The sequence below is a fragment of the Aotus nancymaae genome, unplaced genomic scaffold, assembly GCF_030222135.1.
Source record: "Aotus nancymaae isolate 86718 unplaced genomic scaffold, 86718_ANA_hifiasm-v0.15.2.pri h1tg000029l, whole genome shotgun sequence".
Taxonomy (NCBI): Eukaryota; Metazoa; Chordata; class Mammalia; order Primates; family Aotidae; genus Aotus; species Aotus nancymaae.
In genome coordinates this window covers 7,712,124-7,726,665 of record NW_026988442.1, presented here as the reverse complement: position 1 = coordinate 7,726,665, position 14,542 = coordinate 7,712,124, and positions in this window count along the sequence as shown.

Here is a 14,542-nt window from a genome sequence, read left to right as displayed (position 1 = left end):
ACATTTGTCTAGACCCATAGAATGTATAATACCAGCAGCAAACTCTAATGTAAATATGAATTTGGAGTGATAATGATGTGTCAGTGTAGGTCCATCAATGGTAATAAATGCTCCAGTGGGGGAATGTTGATAATGGAGGAGGCTATGTATGTGTAGGGGGAAGGGCTAGAGGGGAACTCTGCACATTCCTCTCACTTTTGTGGCAAACCTAAATCTACTCTAAAAAAAATAAAGTATTTACAGAGTCATTTTTTAATAAAGTCTTTTTTCTGCCCCACTTATTAACAGGCTTTCCTTGGGAATTCCCACCTGTTCCTTGTACCCATTTCCCTCTCAGCACTATGCTCCCTTCAAGGTCCTTGCTGATTTGCATATTTTCTTACCCCAACAGCCAGAGGCATGTGAGCCCTTCGTCAGCAGGATCAGTATCTCCCAGGACCTAATATGTGACTGGCACACAGTGGGTCTGCCATGGCTATTGGTGGAGGTGATGTTCCCTGGTGGGCTGGGGAGGCTCCACGGGAGAAGGAAGGGCTGAGCTCCTTTTCTTTGTTCTTCCTTCTTTTGGCTTCCTTCCTCTCCCCTGTGTTTGGAAACCCGTTTTGTTTGTTTGTTTGGAAAGGTTGACTGGTAATTCACTAGTCCAAACAGGCTGTAGGGTAGAGGATGGAGTGGCTCACTTCATGTGTTTTATTCTTGCGAAAGTTAGGGGTGAGAGGGAAAGAGAATGAGAGAATGAATGTAAGGAGGAGGGGCCGTGTCCAGTTGCTGTTTTAGGGAGACTCATCTTACTAAATTTTTGCTGAGTCATCAGCTAGTCCAATTGGTTTTTAGGGTCAAGGAGAAAGTTTTCCCTTGGGGACTGGACAGGTGGAATCTGGCCTCGCAGTTTCCACAACATATGGCAGGATCCTGCTCTTCTGTTCCCTGCAGCGGGTTGTCCCGTGTCCCCCCTTGAGGAAGAAATTGCAGTTTTTGTCCTCCTGGTGCTTCCAGCTGGAGGTTCACCTGCTAGTCCCTGATCCTCTTTGCTTAGTGATGCACAGGGGTCTACTCATCCCCCTGCAACTCCCACCCCCCACTGCTCTAGGCAAAATACAAGTGATGGGAGAGTGTGGGTTGGCAGTTCTTTCTCTGGAGGGTGTAGGTGGGTACCTCAAAACAGCAGCTGTCTAGGACCTGAAGTGGTGGCTTTCGCAGCTAACACGTTCCCTTGTTCCACGTGATGGGCAGGGTTAGGGTACGAAAGACCTCACTGTTTGGGGTTTCAGAGGATGCCCCTCTTTCTATCCCTCTTCTCCATAGTGCCCCCCATTTCCTCCCTTATACCTCCTTTTGAGCATTGTTCTCACCCCCAATCCATCTCCGAAAACTGTCCTTACCCACATGGTCAGAAGTCCTTCAAGACTCTCCTGGAAAAGAAATCACATCTACTCTTAAATCAAATGTCTATGACTAATTTTGGAACAGTGAGAGAAGGGGGTTGGTTTCAGTCATCTTTGGATCAAGTGCTCAATACAAGTTTGCTGAATGAATGCCTGACTGATCAAGACAAAATCAGTTTTTCAGACAGAAGCTAGAAATCAAAGGTTGCCTGTAGCCCCACCCTCTGTCCATCCACTGCACCTGATGGGACCTGCCCATCTGTTGAGATGGCATGATTTCAGAAAAACATCCCTCCCACTGGTCAATTATTTGAAAGCTTAAATATTCAGAGTTCTAAATGACCCCTTTCAGGATTGACCATACAATGCTTTGACCCCTTGGACTGTACCCGTAGAGGAGTCCCACTATTTCTGTGAGAGCAGTGGATGTTCTGTGTTTCCCAAACCTCTTCATCCAAGAATTCCAAAGAGACTCCTCCTGCCTAGATCCCTCCCGATGGTCCTCTCCTCCTCACAGCCCATGGGGACCTCTTGCTGGGGCGTGACCCTGTCTACAGAGGGGTAGAATTGCTTCTTAATGCAGAATGTGTGTGCACGACTGTGAAACAGCAAGAGTGGGGGAGAAAGCGTAAGTTTCTGTGTGCATGGTACCTTTAGGCCTGGCTGTGTGCCCACCCACAAGCCAGCAAAGGAGGTGGGAACCAGGGATTCTGTTTACCCAGCCACCAACCAGTCATGTGGCCTTTCTGGCACACACAGGCCCAATCACCCAGAACTCCTGAAAATATAAATGTTCTCAGGATCTCATGTGGGAGCTTCTTAGCTGAGGGCAGCCGCAGATGCAGGAGAATGGACGCATGATTTCCCAGGGGTAATACAACCTGCTCAGACTCACTTTTGGATTGGAGGATGCCCATGTCAGTATGGATTCTCCTAAGAGCAGATCTTCAGACAAGAGCTTGGATGTAGGTAATTTTTTTTCGGAGGTGATTCCAGGAAACAGGAGTGAAGAAATGGGGAAAACAAACTGTGAAAGGGAGAGAAGCCAACATTAAGGTATGTTGATGGGCCAGTCACTGCCATGGGCAACTGAGGCTCAGTCCAGCTAGGCGTCCACTGAGAAATCTTGTAGAACAGCCCTCAGCATCATCTGCCTGGATGACAAGGAGGCTAGAGTATTTGTCCACTGACTTCAGTGTCTCTGTTGCTTGCAGATGACCATCAAGGTGCTTCTTTTCTTTTTTCCTTTTCGATTTCTTTTCCTTTCGTTTCCCTTCCCTTCCCTTCCCTGTCCCTCCCTCCCTCCCTTCCTTCTTTCTTTCCTTCCTGTCTTCCTGTCTTTCTTTTAGTCTTTATTCTCCTCTCTTCCTCCCTCCTTTCCCTCCTTCCTTCCCTCCTTCCTTCCTTCCTTCCTTCCTTCCTTCTTTCCTTCCTTCCTTCCTTCTTTCCTTCCTTCCTTCCTTCTTTCTCCAGTCTCACCCTTGTCACCCAGGCTGGAGTGCAGTGGCATGATCTATACTCACTGCAACCTCTGCCTGCTGGTTGTTCAAGTGATTCTGGTACCTCAGCCTCCTGATTAGTTGGGATTACAGGTGTGCACCACCATGCTCAGCTAATTTTTGTATTCTTACTAGAGACACAGTTTTGCCATGTTGGCCAGGCTGGTCTCAAAATCCTGGCCTCAAGTGATCTGCCCACCTCAGCCTCCCACAGGGTACTTTCAAGTTACATCTATGGAACAAAGCAAGCTGTTCTGCTAAGCTCTTCCAGTTATTAATTACATAACCCCGCAGCTGTCACCACCATTACGATACCACCATCATCACAGCTTCTGACCCTCCAATATCCCCCAGCCAATTATGTCACTGCCTTTCTCTCTGCTGGGTTCTGTTAGGCCTGAGTTTGAAAGAGGAAGGAATAAAGTGGGATGATGTCTTTGCCCATAACTCATTCTAAGAAAAAGGAACTATACTGGTTTTCTTCTTCCATTTAAACCCATCCAATCTACCCAAATAGCTCTCAATCATATCACCTCACCCCAAAGCAAGGGACAGGAAAGAGGAACAGGTCAAGAAAGCAGGCAGGCTTTCTGGAATGACTTCTGCCACCACAGAGTCATAGATGCAGAGCTGGAAGGGATGAATTCTCTCATTTGGGAGATGAGGTCACCATGCAGATAAAGAGACTCAGCATCCTATGCTTTTCCTCCTGCTGCAGCACTTCCTCCAGGCAGACTTCCTTGGTTTTTCTTGGCTTCCTACCCTTCCAACCTACACCGCCATAATTTGGACTCAGCCTTTTATTCCCTAAAGGCTGACTCAGGCCATGACTGAGGGAAGAAGCTTGGACTCTGTAAGGGAACAGCATTGTCCACGGAGAGACTCGGCTTCCATCCCAGGCCTTTAGTTCCGTTACTTAGAGTTTCTTATTTGCCTGTCTGTCATCCAAAAAGACTCACAAAGAGGGGAATTCAGGGAGGAGACATCTCCCTAATACAACTAGAGTTTTTTTCCAGGTTAAGATAGTGCATTGGATCCACCCATCCACTTTTACTCCTCCCAAAACTCACTAAAACTATTATAAAGGGATTTTTTTTTAAAGACACAAACTCATGCTCATGAAGACAGAGAGAACAGAAGAGACAATAGTGGTGGGGGGTGGGCAGGAAGAAGTTGGAAAATAGAAAACAGATGGATGAGTGGTAATTGACTTAGCAGCCCCAAGAAAGCTGAAGCCCAGGGAAAGTTAAAAGCAGCCCTATTTTCATGGCAAAATCCAAGAAAAAAAAAGAAAAAGAAAAGGAATTGGCAGTCTTAGATATCTCTGGTACTGAGCAAGCCAAAAACTCAGGATAACTGGGTGAAAGGTGATTGAGAAGCAGTTAAAGTCTTAGTTCTCCTTTTCCACCCTCCAAGCTGTAGGTCTCTCTCTCACCAGGTAGGGGACTGGAGATTTCATCTCCAGAGAGAGTGAAAAGGAGGGTCTCTGAGCTGGGGCAGCAGGCACAGCTGAGGACAAAGGTGGCATATGGAGAACAGGGGCCGTTAAGTGAATATTTCCTCACTGCATGCTGAGAACCTCAGCTTTCTTCTCTGCTCACTTCCCAAATCACTGGCAGGGACACTCTACCTCTCTTCTCTGAGAACTCTGACCAGCCAAAAGGGAAAAAATAAAGGATACTGGCATTCAAATTTCCAGTAAATGACCACCCACGTCTCCCCACAGTGAATCTCAGTTGACAAGCCCAGCTCCTGTATCAGGGCTTTTCAGTCCTTTACTCTTAATCAAGAGCAGACAGCTGAAGATCATGTCTTAGGTTCCTTAGAAACAGAGGCTGTGATGCAGATTCAGGTTCATGTGATTTATTGAGGGCAGGCTCTCAGAAGAAGCACCTTTTTCCACCCCCAGAAAGAGCATGAAAAGGAACTGAGCAAGGATGTGGTCTTGGCTGGAGTCTAGCCTCAGTCTAACCCACAGGCTCTGGAGCATGAATTGCACCACAAGGTTGATCTCACCTTGGAGCAAGAGGGGCAGCTTTTGTATCCATATATTGATCAATCACTGGCTGTGGTCATCCAGGCATGGTGGCTCACGCCTGTAATCCCAGCCAGGGAGGAAGTCATGAATTCCCAGGCAAGGTAGTTCCTGGCCGAGGACAATTCCCTAGAGAAAGTGGTGGTTCTGGTCTATTAATGACTGAGACTTATAGCAGCTGACAGTATGGGCAGAACACCAATAACATCTACTATAGATGACCAGAGTACCAAATATCTGAGGAAAGCTGCTAACATGGAAGATAGAGAACAAATAACAATAAAAACAAGTCAAAACAAGCAAGCAAACTAACAATTAAAATAAACAGAAAAAGACAAGTTAGAAGAAACCAAGCCTTTTTTTTTTTGTTTGAAACAGAATCTCACTTTTGTTGCCCAAGCTGGAGTGCAATGGCATGATTTTGGCTCACTGCAACCTCCGCGTCCCAGGTTCAATCGATTCTCCTGCCTTAGCCTCCTGAGTAGCTGGCGTTATGGGCATGCACCACGACACACGGGTAATTTTCTATTTTTAGTAGAGACAGGGTTTCTCTGTGTTGGTCACGCTGGCCTCGAACTCCTGACTTCAGTTTATCCGCCCACCTCGGCCTCCCAATGAGCTGGGATTACAGACATGAGCCACCACGCCTGGCCATCAAGACTTATTTTTAAGAATAAGAGGTGATATTATACCCATGAAACAAGAATAAGATGCTATTTTGAGACAGGAAACAAAAAATAAGCTTTAAAATGCACACACACACACACACACACACACACACACAGTAGCAGAAATGAAAATTTCAATAGATGTTTTGGTTAAAATGTCTACAATATCTCACAGAAAATAGATATGAAAGACAAAACAATGAAAAACAGGAAAGAAAAGATGAGGAACATGTGAGGAATAGTCCAAAAGGTTTAACATCTGAATAACAAAAGTATTTCAGAAAAGGAGGGAAGGAAATCATCAATGAGATAATTCAAGAAAAAGTTCTCAAACTGAAAAACATAAATTGCCAGGTCAAAAGAGCTCACTGGCTGGGTGCAATGGCTCATGCTTGTAATCCCAGCACTTTGGGAAGCCAAGGCGAGTGGATCACAAGGTCAGGAGTTCGGAGACCAGCCTGGCCAACATGGTGAAACCCTGTCTCTACTAAAAGAACAAAAATTAGCTGGGCGTGGTGGCGGGTGCCTGTAATCCCAGTTACTTGGGAGGCTGAGGCAGGAGAATTGCTTCAAACGAGAAGGCAGAGGTTGCAGTGAGCCAAGATTGATCCACTGTACTCCAACTTGGTGCCTGGTGACAGAGCGAAACTGTGTCTCAAAAAAAAAAAAAAAAAAAAAGCTGGGCGCGGTGGCTCACGCCTGTAATCCCAGCACTTTGGGAGGCTGAGGCGGGTGGATCACGAGGTCAAGAGATCGAGACCATCCTGGTCAACATGGTGAAACCCCGTGTCTACTAAAAATACAAAAATTAGCTGGGCATGGTGGCGTGTGCCTGTAATCCCAGCTACTCAGGAGTCTGAGGCAGGAGAATTGCCTGAACCCAGGAGGCAGAGGTTGCGGTGAGCCGAGATTGTGCCATTGCACTCCAGCCTGGGTAACAAGAGAGAAACTCCGTCTCAAAAAAAAAAAAAAAAAAAAGGGCTCACGTTTGCCTAGTTCAACCAAGGCACATAATTGTGAAATTTCACAGCCCTGAGGATAAAGAGAAGATTCCACAAGCTTGAATAAATAAAAGAATAAGTCATATACTAAATCTTAAGAATCAGAATGGTTCCATACATCTCTTCACTGGGAAAGTTCCAGCAACACTGGAAGGTAGAATACTAGAGTAATATCTTCAAAATTCTGAAGAAAAATTGTTTCCAACCTAGAATTCTATATACAGTGAAACAATCAGGAAATGAGTGGAATGAAGACAATTTCAGATATGCACATCCCAAGTTTCCTTTTCTAGGAAGTAATTTAAGGATGTGTTCTACCAAACCAATGGGGTAACCCAAAGAGAAAGACACAAGATGTGGGAAGTGGGGGATCCAACACAGGGGAGACAGATGAGGAAGCCCTGTGAGGCTGAGATGATGAACCTTGGAGGATTGGAGCAGAGAGACTCAAGAGATAGACATGGTAAAGACTGTCATCACCAAAGTGACTAGTGTCATTTTGTCATTTTTATAGCCACTTTTTGTTAGAAGCACAGACTTTTGAGGTAAATTAGATAAAAAACAGAGACCCCACTTATTGCTGGAAAGAGGACTGGCCTAATACCGTTGAGGCTTGGGTTTTAGTCCTGGCTCAGTCTTGAAGTAGGTATAAGATCTGGGTAAGTCATTTTTCCCTGGATCTCAGAATTATCCTCTGTAAATGACAAGGAGAGGCTAAGTGAATTCTATGTATCTTTAAGGCTATTATGCCTTGGTGGCCTGTATTCTTCATGGTATTTTCAATGGCTTTTGAAAAATGCAAAGTCATGTAACTACCTCCACAGGCATGCTACAGAACAGTTGCATCACCCCCCAAAAATCTCTCTGGCTGCCCCTTTGTAGTCAACCTCTTGCCTTCCCCTTAGCCTCTGTCAACCACTGACCTTTTCTCCATCCCTATAGTCTTACCTTTTCTAGAATGTCAGATAAATGCAATCATACAGTATGAAGCCTTTCGGATCTGGTTTCTTTCATTTAACACAGCGCATTTGGTTTGATGTACTAACCAGCAATTACCACTGATCTTGTTTTCAGTTCTCCCCCAAAGCAGATGCTTAGACAAGAATTCAAATGCAAGTAGTTTATGTGGGAGGTGATCTCAGGAAGCACCAGTTAGCGGAGGGAGACAGGGAAGGGAAAGAAGCCAATACAGTGTGTGTCAGCATCAAGCTGCCACTGTGGGAAACAAGCTCACCCCCCTGGAGACTCTGGGATCCAGTGCAGAGCACACATCTCAGCTCTATCCAGTCCAAGGAGTGAAAAATCTGAGATATTTATCTACCAACTCCCTATCCATCAGTGGTTGAGTCCTACTTCTTAGGGCCTTCTCTCTCCAGCACTTCTGGCTTGCCCTGTACACAAACCAAGCATGTTCCTGTGGCTAGAAATAAAAGCCTCCAGGCAGAAAGCAACAGGTGTTCACATTAATCAGCTTTCCTTGTGCAGGGGCGAATGCCAAGGGTGATGTGTAAGACACTGGCAGCCTCAGCTACTTCCAACATGATCCAAACATTTTTATTGTTGTATGTGAAGGGAAACAAATATATACCATAAATTCTTAAATTCATTGTGCTGGATAAAGAGAGAAAGTCTTGGATTTCTTTGCATTAGGCCAATTTTAAAGGCTACTTTTCACATATAAGATGGGCAAAGCACTTTTTAAAACATTTACCTTAGATTTTCACTGTATTTACGGTTTACAAGGGTGCTTTGTATATAAAACTTAATGTTTAAGTAGCACAAGCCCATATGGTCCATATTCAATCCCTCAATTATTAATAGAAATCTCAATTCAAGCAAAGACAAAGGATGATATAATGGAAGCCAAACCCAACTTGTGAATAATGAGAATAATTGATTTGTTTAAGTTCTATTATTCAGAATATTGTCTTTTTTTTTTTTTTTTGAGACAGGGTCTTGCCTTGTAGCCCAAGTTGGAGTGCAGTGGCACAATTATGGCTCACTGCAGCCTTGACCTCCAGGGATCAAGCGATTCCCCAGTAGCTGGGACCAGAGGCACACGACACCATGTCTGGCTAATTTTAGTATTTTTTGTAGAGACAGGGTTTTGCCATGTTGCCCAGGCTGGTCTCAAACTCCTAGGCTCAAGCAATTCACCTGCCTCAGACTCCCAAAGTGGTGGGATTATGTGGGTGAGCCTCTGCGCTCAGCCAGAATGTTATGTCTTAAATTTATCTGTGTTGTCAGTTGGGTCTCTTTGCTTTTTTAAAGAAAATTTAATTTTTAAATTTACTTTTTTTTTTTTTTTTTGAGACAGAGTCTTGCTCTGTCGCCCAGGCTGGAGTGCAGTGGCATGATTTTGGCTCACTCACTGCAACCTTCGCCTCCCTGCAATTCTCCCGCCTCAGCCTCCTGAGTAGCTGGGATTACAGGCGTATGCCATCATGATTGGCTAATTTTTATATTTAGTAGAGACTGGGTTTCACCATGTTGGTCAGGCTGGTCTCGAACTCCTAACCTCAGGTGATCTGCCCACCTTGGCCTCCCAAAATGTTGGGATTACAGGCTTAAGCCACCACAACAGGCAATTAACTTATTTTTTATACATTGAAAAGGTACAAATGCAGTTTTGTTACATGGATATATTGCATAGTAGTGAAGCCTGGGGCTTTTAGTTTACCATTGAGATGTATTCTTTGTATCTTGTCTTTGGCAGTCAGCTCATACAAATCCTTGCTGGCTCCACCCATATCCCTGATTGTGTGATTCCTTGGGGGCTGGCTGTCACTCCTGTGTATCTCTTGATGCCCAGTGTATTCTAAGGTTCTGTGCTGGGCCAAGGGAACTTAATAGATTATCTAAGGCACTTCTTTATTTTTTGGGTTATTCTCATATGTACACAACTCATTCTTTTACTTTCACACTTTGCCGGCTCTTGGCAGCCCTGGTAAAGCTGTCTCAACCTGCCTCATGTGCAAACAGCTATCTCTATTTGGGGGGTCTGTCACCCTAAGCTCTACCTAGGGTTCTCTTTGCACTTACATCCCCCAAACCTGAATGGATTTCACTGAGGAAAGAAAGCAAACCAACCTCCCTTCTTTTTTCTTTTCTTTCCTTCCTTGCTTCCTTTCTTTCCTTCTTCTTTCTTCCTCCCTCCCTCCTTCTTTCCTTCCTTCCTACCTTCCTACCTTGCTTCCTTCTTTCCTTCCTTCTCCCTTTCTCTCTCCTTCTCCCTCTCTCTCTCTCTTTCCCTCTCTCCCTCCCTCCTTTCAAGACAGAGTTGCCCAGGCTGGAGTACAGTAGCACAAGCTCAACTCACTGCAACCTCCACCTCCCAGGTTCAAGCAATTCTTCTGCCTCAGTCTCCTGAGTAGCTGGGAATACAGGCACTCACTACCACACCTGGCTAATTTTTGTAATTTTTAGTAGAGATGGGGATTTCACCATGTTAGCCAGCTGGTCTCAAACTCCTGACCTCAAATGATCTACCCACCTTGGCCTCCCAAAGTGCTGCTGGGATTATAGGCATGAGCCACCACACCTGGCCTGAGCTCTTTTTCTTAGCTATCCACCATCACGTAACTCTCCTTACTACTCAGTTTGGGATTTATTCTGTACACATGGGTGAGTGTTTGCTCTCAAATGCATACTCTCAAATTTGTTATATTGTCTACACCTAGATTCTTGTAGGTTTCTTTCTAATGAAGTTTCTTTAAAATTGACTTTCAATTTTGAGATGATGGTAGATTCACATGAAGTTATAAGAAATAATACAGAACAGCCAGGCACAGGGGCTCATGCCTGTAATCCCAGCACTTTGGGAGGCTGAGGCGGGTGGATCACGAGGTCAGGAGTTCAAGACCAGCCTGGCCAAGATGGTGAAACCCTATCTCTACTAAAAATACAAAAATCAGCCGGGCATGATGGCGGGCGCCTGTAATCCTAGCTACTCAGGAGGCTGAGGCAGAGAATGGCTTGAACCCGGGAGGCGGAGGCTGCAGTGAGCCGAGATTGTGCCACTGCACTCCAGGCTGGGTGACAGAACGAGACTCCATCTAAAAAAAAAAAAAAGATAATACAGAACAATTCTGTATACCCTTCACCCAGTTTCCTACATCTTGCATAACTATACCATAGTATCATAGCCAGGAGGCTGACATTGATATATCAATCTTATTCCATTTTCACTAGTTTTATAGGACTTGTGTGTATGTGTGTATTTAATTCTATTCAATTTATCATATGTGTAGATTCATATAATCATCATCATCATTGAGATTAAAAAATAGTTCAACCACTACAAGGATATCTTGTGCTGCCCTTTTATAATCACACCTGCATCCTCCCTCCCCACCCGCCTTGTCCTTAACTGGCAAATATGAATGAGCATTCTCCATCTGTTTAATTTTGTCATTCAAAATATTATATAAATGAAATCATGCTGTATTCAACCTGTGGGAATTGGCTTTTCCACATCTCGTATATTCTGGGAGAGACTGTGTAAAATTAGTGTTGATTCTCTAGATGTTTGTTAGAAGTCTTCAGTGATTCCATCTGGACCTGAAGACTTTTTCTTAGGAGCTTTTAAATTATAGATGCAATGTATTTAATTATTATAGGATTTTTTAGATTGTCTGTTTCATCTTGGTTGAAATTTGATAGCTTGATAGATTGAAATTGGTTCATTTCTTCTCAGTTGTCAAATTTATGAGCATACAGCTTTTCATGGGATTTCATTATTATCCTTTTAATGGTTGAAGAAATGAAGTGATATTCCCGCTTTCATTCCTGATATTGGTAATATTTGTTGTTGCTTTTTGTTATCTTTATCAGTCTTGCAAAAAGTTTAGAAATTTTATGAATTTCTTTGAAGAAACAGCTTCTTGCTCATTGATTTTACAAATCGTTTTCTTATTTTCAATTTCATTGATTTTTGCTCTTTATTGTTTCATTCCTCCTGTTTGATTTGGGTTTATTGTGCTCTCTTTTTTTCTAGTTCATTAAGGCAAAAGCTTAGATTGTTGATTTGAGACTTTTGCTATTTTCTTTTTTTGAGATGGAGTTTCGCTCTGTTGCCCAACCTGGAGTGCAGTGGGGCAGTCTCAGCTCACTGCAATCTCCGCCTCCTGGGTTCAAGGGATTCTCTTGCCTCAGTCTCCCAAGCAGCTAGAATTACAAGCGTGTGCCACAACCCCCGGTTAATTTTTGTATTTTTAGTAGAGACAGGGTTTCACCATGTTGGCCAGGCTGGTCTCCAACTCCTGACTTCAGGTGATCCACCTGCCTCGGCCTCCCAAAGCACTGGGATTACACCATTTTTCTAATGTAAGCATCTAGTTCTTTAAAATTGCCTTTCAGCACTGCTTTAGTTGTATCCCACAATTTTTTTTTTTTTTTTGAGACAGAGTTTTGCTCTTGTCACCCAGGCTGGAGTTCAATGGTGCAATCTAGGCTCACGGCAACCTTTGCCTTCTGAGTTGAAGCGATTCTCCTACCTCAGCCTCCCGAGCTGGGATTACAGGCATGCGCCACCATACCTGGGTATTTTGTGTTTTTAGTAGAGATGGGGTTTCACCATGTTGGTCAGGCTGGTCTCGAACTCCCGACCTCAGGTGATCTGCCGGCCTCAGTCTCCCAAAGTGCTGCGATTACAGGTGTGAGCCACCATGTCTGGCTGTATCCCACAAATTTTAATATATCCTATTTTCATGTTTATTTGTTCCCCTAAGACTTCTTTGACCAATGTATTATTTAGAAATGTGTTTAGTTTCCAACGTTTGGACATTTTCATGTTGCCTTTCCATTACCGTTTTCTATTTTCAAATCATTATGATCAGAAAACATACTGTATGTATGATTTTAGTTATTTGAATTAGTTGAAGTTTGTTTTACGGCCAAGGATATGGTTTATCTTGGTGAATATTCTATAAGTTCTTGAAAAGAATGCGTGCTCTGCTATTGTTGGGTGTAACGTTCTTCGTTTGTATGCTAATTATATCCTGCTGGGTGATGGTGTTGTTGAATTCATCTATATTCTTGTTGCTTTTCTAATAGCATTTAAAAAAAATTTCTTTCTTTTTTTTCTTTTTCTTTTTATTAGGGAATCCCTGTCTGTTGCCCAGGCTGGAGTGCAGTGGTTCAGTCTCAGCTCACTGCAACCTCCACCTTCTGCGTTCAAGTGATTCGCCTACCTTGCTCTCTCCAGTAGCTGGGACTACAGTGGCCCCCACCATGCCTGGCTAATTTCTGTAATTTTAGTAGCAGCAGGGTTTCACCATGTTGGCCAGGCTGGTTTTGAACTCCTGACCTTAAATGATCCACCCACCTTGACCTCCCGGAGTGCTAGGATTACAGGGGTGAGCCACTGCACCTAGCCAGTTTTATTATTTTCTGAGAATGGGGTTAAAGCCTTCACCTATGGATTTGTCTATTTCTCCATTCGGCTCTATCAGTTTTTGCATTTTGTATTTTGAGGTCTTTTTGGTTCATAGACATTTAGAATCCCTGCATTTTCCTGGCAAATGGGCCCTTTTATCCTTATGTAATGTTGCTCTTTTTTTCTAATAATTTTCTTTGCTTTAACATCTATTTACCTAATGGAAAAAGTCTGCTTTATTTTGATTAATGTTTGCACAATGTTTCTTTTTTCACTCTTTTCCTTCCCCCCGCCCCCTACTTTTTTTTTCTTGAGACAGAGTCTTAACTCTGTCCTCCAGGCTAGAGTGCATGATCACAGCTCACTGCAACCCCCACCTCCTGGGTTCAAGTGGTTCTCATGTCTCAGCCTCCTGAGTAGCTGGGATTACAGGCATGCACCAACATACCTGGCTAATTTTTTTTGTAGTTTTAGTAGAGATGGGGTTTTACCATGTTGGCCAGGCTAGTCTCAAACTTCTGTCCTCAACTGATCTGCCTATCTTGGCCCAAAGTGCTGGAATCACAGGCGTGAGCCACTGTGTTGGGCCATATCCTTTTACTTTCAGCCTATCTATATCATTATATTTGAAATGAATTTCTTATTAACAGCATATAATTGGTCAAGTTTTTAATCCACTCTATGTCTTTTAATGGGTATATTTAGTCCATTTATATTCAGTATAATTATTGATATGTTTGGGCCTAAGTCTGTCACTTTTCCCTATTTGTTCTTTTTCTTTCTCTTTTTTTCTGCTTTCCTGTGGATTACTTAAACATTATTGATTTATCTGTAAAAAAAATTTTTTTTGAGATGGAGTCTTGCTCTGTTGCCTAGGCTGGAGTGCAGTGACATGATCACAGCTCACTGCAACCTCACCTCCTGGGTTCAAATGATTCTCCTGCATCAGCCTCCCAAGTAGCTGGGATTACAGGCTCCCACCACCATGCCTGGCTAATTTTTGTATTTTTAATAGAGATGGGGTTTCACCATGTTGGCCAGGCTGGTCTTGAACTCCTGACCTCAAGTAATTGGCCTGCCTTAGCCTCCCAAAGTGCTGGGATTACAGGTGTGAGCTACTATGCCTGGCCAATGTTTTTGAGTATATATCGTTGTATAATTTTCATAGTGATTGCTTTAGGTACTAAAACACACACACACACGTATGCACACACACATTTATTAACACAGTCTACTGGTATCAACATTTTATCATTAAAGTGTAGAAATCTTACCTCCCTCTAGGACCTTTTACTGTCCTTCATTTACAATATAATTGTCTTAAATATTTCCTTTGTATACATGGAGAACCACATAAGATAGTGTTAGAATTTTTGCTTTAACTATAAACAAACTCAAGAGAAGGAAAGTCTGTTGTATTTACTCATACTTTTGATCTTTTGTTCTTTCTTCCTGATGTTCTAAGATTTCTTCTTTTATCATTTCCTTTCTCTTTAGAGAACTTTCTTTAGTCATTCTTTTAAAGTGGGCTTTTGACAACGGATTCTCTGACTTGTCCTCATCGGAGAATGTCTCGAT